Consider the following 10,379-nt stretch of genomic DNA (forward strand, 5'->3'; position numbering starts at 1 on the left):
ATCAAACAACATTTTCCGTGTTTACAGAAACCCAGTTACAGCCAAGTAGAAAAACTGCTCTTCAAAACTGTTGCAGCCAGTGATGATTTCTTTGGGATCTAAGTAGTCTAGCAGGCTTTCCTCCCTTGCTTTTATACAAATTCTTTATTCTTCATTCCTGGTCAATCTCATTAACTTAGCACACACCTTTCACTGCTCTACGCTCTCAGACAGTGATGTGCAGTGGCCTCTTACATTTTGGAGAGGACCACTTGGTTTTAGTGATCCACTTCTGACAGTTTTGGGGTAGAAGACATTTGAGACTGAGGTTTAAGATGCAGCCATAGTAGGAACTGTTCTTGCTTTGTGGGCTGGCTTGTTCTTGAAACCAGGTTGCTGGGTGTTAAGTAGCACTATCAGTTCCTCGTGAGTACCCACAACATCACCTAAAATAGAGAAGTGTCCCAAAGGCCTTGTGTCTGCCCAGGGCACAGAAGGAAGGTGGTGTGTTATTCTTTCCAACACTGCAATATCATCACTCTCTGCGTTTAGCTTCTGCTTTCATCATGCAGGGACTTTCTTGCTGCATGTCGTGACATACCCTAAACCTAAAAAACTAAGGTAGGCCCATAAAATATTTCTAAAGACTAGACTGAGAACTGAAATTCATAACTACTAATATTAGAAAACAATAAATGCAACAGAGAAATTGATTTCATGGCACATAATAATTCTCCGATGTCTTATCCCAACTAATACCTTAATGTGATAGCTAGCTCTCTCTTGCTGTCTGTATGACAGGGGCTAATGACTTCATCACCCCTTTTCTGTCTAGCATTCCCCATTACTCCACAGTTACAAGCCACCCTCTTCGCTTGAGAGATATCTAAATTATTAGCATGGTTAGGATAAACCCTGCAGTTTTCTGAAGCTATTACTTCACTCCCAGTACATGGGACTTGGTGTTAAACTCTGCTGCTTCCAACCTGAAGAAGAGCTTCTGTGCCCAAAAGCACGTCTTTGCATTTTCAGTTATATCTGTAGGTTGAACAAGAGAAGGTCCCCTTCGGTCTTGTCTCACTGCAACTATTAATTTATTACTCTGTCTCACTAACGTCAGAGATTTTTGAACCTGTTGACTAGCATAGACATGCAAAACAAACACAGTCTCTGTGCCAAGAAGTGAAAGGGTATATGGCAGAGGACTAGGAAGACAGAGTCAGCCCTACTGCCTGCTCATCTGAATGAAGTAAAGGGATGGGCACCTGGCCCAAAGGGTATACAAATGTCTGAAATCATGACCCGCTCTCCCTTTTTAATGTTGCTGTTGTTAAAATGAGGCAAACACTGCTGTAAAGGGGTTTTCTCTCCACTATTTTTGCCACTGCTTCTAGCGGTCCTCTCAGGCAATGAATAAAACTTGAAGAAGGGCAGTCTGGTGCACAAATGTTCTCGTTGTCTTAAACGGGTCAATGGTCAAAGGTGAAAAAAATCCTGAGCAGTTTTAACGTGGAAACCAGTGAGTGAGTGTGTGTCCGTATCTCCTGTGAGGAGTCTCATTTCAGACAGAGCAACTACTTTGCAGTGAGAGAACAGACTTAGAAGATGCTGAAATTCAGAACAACTTGGTTATATTACTGACCCCTCCATTATACAGTTTATATAATTAGACATAATGACAAAGTTAGTGGTTTGTATCTGGCATCCGGTCCTCCCACAGACTCTAGTAATGTACTGCAGCTTCATAGCTTTTCCAGGTTCTCCTCCCTAAGTATTCCTATTGCTAAATATTAAATGTCAGCAGTTAGCAAGTAAAACCACTCACGTATAAATGATATTCCAGCAGGATGCCTTCCAATCCAAAACAAATCTTTGGTCTTATTCTTGACACCTTAAAAATGTCTTTTAGCAATAACTAATCTACTTGTACTAGGTCACTAGAAAATACACAGGTTACAGTTATACTGTCTTAATACCATTCTCCAAAGAGAAAGAGGCTCCAAAGAATTTTACCAATCCTGAATCCCTCATGACTATTGGTGCAATAATAATTGCAGAGAGAACGAAGGGAAAGAGCAATATTTTTCAGAATTACAAGAGTTGTTACAAGCATAAATTTAGACACATTAAAAGGCAGTGAGTGAAGCGCAGAGGAAACCTATCACAAAGATCTCAGAAAGTGTTATGAAACAAGAATTCCACCTACTCTGTTGTGTGGTCCTGTGTGCTTATGCACAATGGACAGGCTAAGAAAATGAAAAAACCCAAACAAAGAAGAGCAAAACGTGCTTGCACCCACAGTGCAACTTTGGTAGAACCTGGCCACCTCAGTCCACCAGTGGCATTGAGACCCAAACTAGCCAATTCTCCTCAAAGGTCATAGGCATCAAAATTTTCACAAGTAAGCAGGCATACCCGTAGTTTCACTACTGACCCCTAGAGAGGCTACTGAATATCTGAGCACCTCTAAGGCTATTTTCAGCTCAGCAGCCTGGTGTCCCCAGGCAGCAGGAGGAGGCTCCTTCACAGGATAAAGCCCTTTATGCGGGTCTTGTGGTGGTCCCATCCACCCTGCTGTTGACACCAGCACTCATTTACTCCCACCATGAGCCTTTTAATGGAGCTCAGGCAGGAAAACCTAACCTGCAAAAAAATTCCCCCGAGCAGCTGGGTCTCCTGGGTGTGCTCGTACTCCTAACATATGCAGCAGTGTGTGGTTTGGCACAGCGCAAAGCAGCTGTGTCACTTTATTATTCAACATTTACGATTGTCAGGGATGCTGGCCACGCCTAAATCCTCTTGTAGCTCTGGGCTTTAATTAGCAACATGTTCAAAATACTTTCAGTGCTTCTAGATGACAGCTATAGGTGCCTGCGGACAATGCTGGATGGTACCGGCAGCCCTGTCTGTAAAGGGAAATGTAGCTGGCTGTTAATGAATGTCACAGGTCCTTAGCATCACTCAAACAAGCTAAAGAATTAATTTCTATCAACATCTCTATTTACAGAATCTCTGGATATTTAACAAAGGAACTACAGTGGCAAGTTAATAACAGAAAAAGACAGAGAAGGGGGGTGTTTAGACCATTTAAATCTTGCGTGAAACTATTGTGGCTAATTAGCATGAAATCAGGAACTGAAGGTCATGAGACCAAAGTCAGCTTCCTCCAGGTCATGCCAAAGCTTGACCACAGTAATAAGGAGGTACAAATTGAACAAATGTGGAGGAGCATTAGTGCGAATAACCCTCCAGCTGCATACCCTGGTGCACTTTCCACCTTTGCAGAACGCTCTTCCCTATGCAGGATCAGGCCAGTGCTAACAGGAGAACAGTGACCCTTCCCCAGTTCCCAGTACTGTTCACTGCTCCAACCAATCTGTTCTGCTTCCCTCGTGTTTTTTCTCCTTTTCTGGCATCTGAAAATGGACGTTGCTCGGACATGAGCAGTCCCTGGGTGGTGGGTAGCTGCCCAGCTGCCCTGCACCAGTATGGGCCAGCACAGTGCACCAGCACTGCAGCTACCAGCAGTAGCTCTGCTTCTGCTCCAGCGGGGAGCTGTTATAAAAATCACAGCTCTCGGAAAAACATCTCACACGCGATGAGAAATGCCTTCCTTACAGGCTGCCCCATTATCTGAATAAAAATGTATTCATTTATCTTATCTTGCATTTTAATATTATGAGCTGCAGCATCTCAGCATGGCTTTTTCAGCTTCAGTTGATAATTGTGCTAATTTTTCCATCTAAATTAAGCCACACAATGCTCAGGAGCAAAAAGCAATTGCATTATGATGTGTATTACAGAAACGTTGAATAAATACTATAAGGAAACCCTTTTGTGATGATGTCCAGCTGCCTTTCTTGTAGCAAGAAATTACGAAGGCATTGGGAATATGACAGGACTTTTTTCTCTACAGAGTCAGGAAACTTGGGTGGAGGGAGCTGGAGTCGGTCTGCCTGGGCAGAGCAGCTTGGAGACTCGTTGTTGGTAAGGCTGCTGGTGGCTTGCCTGCTTGTTTTCCCCAAACTTGTTCCTCTAGACCAGGCATAACAGCTCGGGAAGAGCATCACAGAGACAAACTCATCCCTATGAATTAGCGGGCGGGGGGACAAGCCATCTGTGAGGAGGTGGGCATGTGTTTTGAGCCCAACACGGGGTGAGCCTGTAATGAAAGTGCTCTCTGTAGGAGCCACACTTTTGTGATCTCTCTTAGAGAGCTATGGCTGATAGAAGAGTCTATGTAAATCTTATTTTGTGTGGCTGCACAGGCGGTACACCCAATGGAGTGCAGAGACCTTGGCAATAACAGACTGCAGACAGGATAGCAGGGCCTGACTTCGTCTGAGCGAAGATCTGGTTCTCCTCTTGGTGGGCTCGATGAGCAGGGTCCCTCAAAGGGGATGAGTGTGGTGATTGTTAGTAAGGAGGTCACAGCAAACTTAACTTTCGGCAGACAGAGCAGGATGGTTTAGTCCTTAGTCCTTTTATGGTCTCACCTAAACCAAGGATGGGAGAATTACACCTCTCTTCCTCCGCTTTACCGGGTAGTTTGTTTGGTTTGGGTTTTTTTCACTTTCAAGGACATAAATGCCTGACAAATTGTACCTAGTTCTGCATAATTTGGGGACAGCTGAACATCAGATGTATCATGCTGAAAGCCACAGCCTCCAGAGTACCTTATTCTCTTCAGATGATCTAGTGGAAAACTTTCCCTTGGGAGATTTTAGGACTTTGTGCTGCATCTTTGATGAGCTGATTGCAAGTCCATCAGTGGTCCTCACTCCCAGAACCTGGGAGAGGAGACATGGTCCCTGTGTAGGGGGGTTGCATGGCTGCAGAGTGGGCAGGATGGGCTGCAGATATTTGCTCTGCACCCTTTCCTGGGGAAAATAAGCAGTTACAGTCTCTGGTGGGACCCACGGGGTGTGGAAGGAAAATGAGGCAGGTTTATCTCACAGGGCAGGGGGCAAGGACCACTCAAACCCCTGATTAAGTGTTTGCTGTATCAAAAATGTGCCACCAAAGAGCTGTGACCAGTGGACTTGCCCTATATTTTGTTAGTAATCCAAGTGGATTTAGCAGCATATATAGATTTACCAGGCACACAATTTATTTGCATTTATTGAGCCTTATCCTGCCTCCAATTGGATTTCTGCAATACCAACCTAAATAGTTCTGTTCAGACATACTTTGTTTCTATGTGACTGAACAGTCCTCATGAGGAAAAAAAAAGCCCCTTATTTTTGGCACTTTCTTTCTATAGAGAACTTGATTAGAGGAGGCTGGCTTAATCAACTCAGCATCTCTGCTCCAGCCACATTGTAAGGTTACCATACAAATGAAATCATAAAATGGACACACATTTTTGCCTTCAAGGAAGAAATGCCCCCCAAATGCCATCTGCCACCGCAGCAAGAGGGTTTTAAGCTTCTGCTTTTCCACAACAGCGAAAGAAAAACCCGCAAAAGAAGGAAAATCAGAGCGAAAGCCTTCCACGAGTGAGTGCGCTGCAGGGTGGGCTATTTTAGAGTAGAGAGCAATTTCAGGAGAGGGGGTCTTTGGGGCTGTGCAGAAGTGCAGATTGCCCATTCCTCTCCTGTGGAGGGGTACTGCATCCTCCCAAGAGCATCCTGCAGCCAGCACGTCCACCTCCCTCACGTTACTGTCATACGTACACACCGAGCCCATGCTGGAGGAAAACTTGAGCTTAGAAGATACACGAAATCTGTTGTTGCTACCGTTTGTTTTGTTTTTTTTTTTAAAGTAAATTACATTTAATGAAAATATCTGAGACACAAAGTACCTTCTTTTCCTTTTGATTAGCAATTATGGTTGCTAATTAAAGCAATACCAAAATAATTGTGTCATAGTACAAAACTAATGCACATATTTCTCTGTGCCAAAAAAATAAGATTATGACCTCCAGTCATAGTTCCAGAAGAGATAATGCTTTACTAATACTTTTACAGGGCTTAATTCAACATGCAGATGAGAGAGAAGAACTGTGTAGCTTTTGATGTATGGTGCAGGACACCCTGTCACATAAAGATGCAGAGAGAGATCACAACAGTCCCTTTTCTTAGAGTTGCAACACAATTAGCCAAAGAATCAGCTTCAAGTGTTCTCACATTCCTCACTTTCTTTTGTTTTTCAAATCTTCTTTGTGTGTTAAAATATAACCTGCGTTTCTGTTGGTGTGGATTTTCTTTGCCTAGTGCCTTCATATGGACACATCTTTGACCATTTGCTCAGGGGAACACTCACTGGACAAGACTGATTTCCTGCAACCAACTAAATAGTCTTTTTGTAAGAATAAAAGAAAGGCACATCCTCCACAAAAGCTAATTCATGCAGCATGACTCTTTGAATATATAGTCTAGCAATACACAAGTGTTGGAAGTGGCATAAAAGATCCTTGAAAACACTTCTAATTGATTAATTCAGCAGGGTAGCACCGTGGAAATGATTGATTTTAGTCTACCAGACCTCCCTCTGGCCTTTTCAGAGACTCTGTTGATCGGTACTTGAATGGACAATTGAATACAAATGGCAGCATGACAATAGCACCCAAATTATTTAAAGCTTGAAGTTTTCCTGTCATTTTAATGTATCAAATTGACTGCAACAGGTTAAAGATGCCCCAAAGACCAAAGCATTTTTTAAAAAATGTATCTTTTAAATAGTGACAACATTAAGGTCAGTAGTAATGACTGGTCTCAGATAACTGATCTGATTGACAAATAATAGGTGACTGTGTTCTCCTTAGACAACGAAGGCTGAGGCATAACAAACACGGCGATAAGGACTATTAGAAAGGGTAGATAAAATCACAATAGGAGATTTTTTTGAGGTCATCAAGTCAGTTTCCTGTTTTAGCTGGATTTGATACAGCCTTTGCAAACCAAACCAAGGGCATGTACGTTACCAGTGCTTACTTAAACTTAAGCCGCCCTTACTTTGCCAATCAAAGTAAAAAATGTTAGTGACATGGGCTGAAATTTCTGCTGCTCAGCTGGAGTTTAGGAGGCAGGTCATAGCTGCACTGAAGACGTATAGTTATGAAATACCAAAATGAGAAATGGGAAGGACTATTTGTTGGTGCTTGGTCCTCTGGGCTTGGCTCGGGCAAGCTCCCGCTGCAGCTCAGACCCACTTTCAGAAGCCGTGCAGACCTGCTGCAAAGAAAGGTGGTTTTACTGCTCTTCCTTTGGCAGGATAACGCTTGAACATGGCTCGTGATCTTAGACATAACCATTTCATTGTGCTTCCAGAGTAATCATGTGAAATATTGACGGCAGAGGAGGCAGGCAGTGGCTGTGAAGGAGCCCCTCGCTCCATGGGAGGAGGATCACGCTGTCTCCTGCCCTGAAGGAAACCTCTTCTTGATGAACTTATGGCTTTTTGAAAGCTCCTTGGTTTCCCTGGGCCCCTGTCCTGAGCCAGGGCTGTGGGGTTGACGTGGATTTCACACATGGACTTCTGCAAAGGCAGCTGAGGGCTCAGCAGGGTAAGCAGGACACAACCCAGCCCCCGGTTTGAGAGGGAAGGCAGCCTTTCTCCTTCCCGGCATCCCCGATACGACCTTTAAATCCATGGTTTACTCGTGCTTGGTGGGACCTGCCTTGATTACTAAGTGCTGCAAGAAGGGGAAGCGTGCAAACTCGTGCTCATCAAAAGTATTTAGGTATCTTCTGCTGGTATTTGCAAAAGGACTTTGGTACTTTGACATCTTTTGAGGGTCTAAACCTGCTAACGCGGTTTCTCTTCACAACTTCCAGTGGTGGCTGGTTTTGATCAGCTCAGCTGTACTGTCACACCCAACCTGTGCCATCAGACCCTGCAACTGCAGAAAATTTCACTAAACAAGTTACAAGTGTTTCTTCAGATATCATGGTTGGGACTTGTTCAGGCTGGCCGGGACTCAGTATTATATGCATTCATTTGCCTCAAAATTTACCAACTTGTTCTCTGCAATCTCAGCTTATTTATATAAGTATTGAAAATCTCTTACCCTTGTGACTGTAACGTAAACTATGAAAATTATTCACAGAGTGTAACCAAGGAACATCTGCCCAAGCTATGAGCTGCTTGAGGAGGTGTCAGTACAGATGTTCCTGACGTTCTCTCCCCTGCCCCACAGCCTGCAAAAATACATAGTGAAAAAGGGGAGAGAATCACTTTGTATGCACCTAAAACCATTTCCTAGCAAATGACCTAAGCAGACAGCATTTCACTCTGGAGCGAGGAGTGGCACCTGCTGGAGAAGTCCATCCTCCCCTCCACCAGCTGGCCCATCAGCCAGGAGGGAAGGCCAGCACGGCAGGCTCAAGTTGGACCGCTCCGGACTGGGAACCAAGCATCTCTTGTGGGGACTCCTCCCTGCACATCTGCTGCCTTTCCCTGTGGCTGTCAATCACTGTGCAGGGGGTCCAAGTACCTGTGAAGCTTTTCTTCTTATGCTCTACCCCCGACAGCTTACAGCTTTTTCAGCTGCATGTCAGAGGGAGCCCAGGCTTGCTGGGCTGGACTGATTAGCTCTGCATCCCACCTGTATATTTCACAGAAACGGCATTTTTGTGCAATCCCCCTTTAGGTCCCTCCGGTTAGGGCCATGGCAGCACACCTCTCATTATTCAGCATCTTGGGATTGCAATAATTTCTTTTTTTTCCCATTACAGGTGCATAGGAAGCACCATGAAAGTATGTGCCTGAGTCAAGCTCTCAAGTTAGTCCCCGTTAGCAGGCAGAAACGTTCATGAAATTGTACACAGGGCAATTGGAAATGGCTTAACCAAGCTTATCCGCAAGCAGAGTGCTAATGAGCAATAATTAGTTCACTCACGAGCTGTGGGCTTAGCTCATCTGCTTAAAAAGGAGTGGGTTTCTAATATAATGCCAATTTTCATTACAGAGATATCATCAGCCAGCGCTCATCTCAGCATTAAGAAGATGTTGCAGTTTCTCAATTCCTGCTGAAAAACTTGCAGAAATACTTCGGTGTTTCTAAAGAGCATCTGGGTGTATTAAAAAACCCCATACGCATGTGTAGGTAAAATATTAATTCCTTAAGTTTTAAACCATACTGGGTTTATCTTGCACTAGGAAAGCAAAGGGAATACAAGCAATTACAGGCAAACTGAATTGCTCTGTCTACCTTCTTCTTAGAAGTTTTTTTTCCACTTCAAGGTGATTTGACGTTTTTGGGTTAGACTTTAGGAACTCAGTGCGGGAGCCTGGCTTTGTGTTGCTGCTCCAAACAAGAAACGATTCAATTATGCATCAGCCCACCCCTTCCCCAAAACTAAACCCTCTCAGAACCTGAACTCCCTTCAGCACAGGTTTTAAATAGAAAGGATAAGTAGGGTAAAGCTGGTTGTGGGAGCTACTTTACCTTCCATATTTTCCATCAGACGATGCCTCTGACCTGGCCGGGGTCTCAGGTCCCTGGCTGTGTTTTCTCCTACTGGGAGATGCCAATCTCCTCGCGCTCTGTGGATGATCAGGAGTGGGAAACGGAGACACTTCTGTGTTGCAGAGCTCTCCTTCATAACTGTGGGTCTATTCACTACTGTGCCAAGATTTGGTGAATGCAACAGATGTTATTTTAATCTAAGGGTTCAAGTTTTATCTCAGATTTTATATTAAATGAAAGGGCCTAGTTTCACTGAAGCGTGGTTGTGTGAAAGCATTATAAGGCTGTTCATCTTAGGCAAAAGTATATAATGGGTACTCCTGCTAAGCAGTTTTGCAAACTTGGTGACAAGCTTATTGCTGTTATTTTACTGCACACTGTTTCCTTAATGCTTGGAATATGTTAATCTTTTTTCAGTTTTGTCTTAGTGGTCTAAAATCTGGATCCTAAAAACAAAATGGGAAATTTGAGCTTAATTTCTTTGTTGTTTTCGAATATGCTAGTTTGCATCCAGAGAATTTACCCCAACAATTTGACTTCTGCATCAGAGCAAGTGGTGTAACATTTCTGAAAGTGGAGAGTTTTGCTCATCACAAACATGAAAGCACCTTTTGGTGTGTATGTTGGACAATAACTGATAAGTAAAATAAAAGTGAAGAGCTCACTTGAAAAAAATTGGCAACTCTAAGTTAAAAAAAAAGCATTTTTCAACTTTAATAGTGCAATGGTAATATTTCAGTGGAGGTCTGTATTCCTCCCAGAATTTGCCTGATGCATACTGATATTCCCTATAGCTGTCCATCACTTAGGAAGTAGCTGCTTTCCATTATTTAATACAGATGCTTTACAAATATTTCTGTTATTCGGTTTCTCCTCAAGAGAAGCAGCCAGCACTTGCAGAGCTACTAGAGCTCAGCCGTGGGCGACTACAGCCCACGCCGGCTTTTGAAGGTGACTTGCAAAGAGAACTTCAGGATCTGGTGGCTTT

The sequence above is a fragment of the Haliaeetus leucocephalus genome, unplaced genomic scaffold (assembly GCF_000737465.1).
Source record: "Haliaeetus leucocephalus isolate CR32 unplaced genomic scaffold, Haliaeetus_leucocephalus-4.0 Scaffold587, whole genome shotgun sequence".
NCBI classification, from domain to species: Eukaryota; Metazoa; Chordata; class Aves; order Accipitriformes; family Accipitridae; genus Haliaeetus; species Haliaeetus leucocephalus.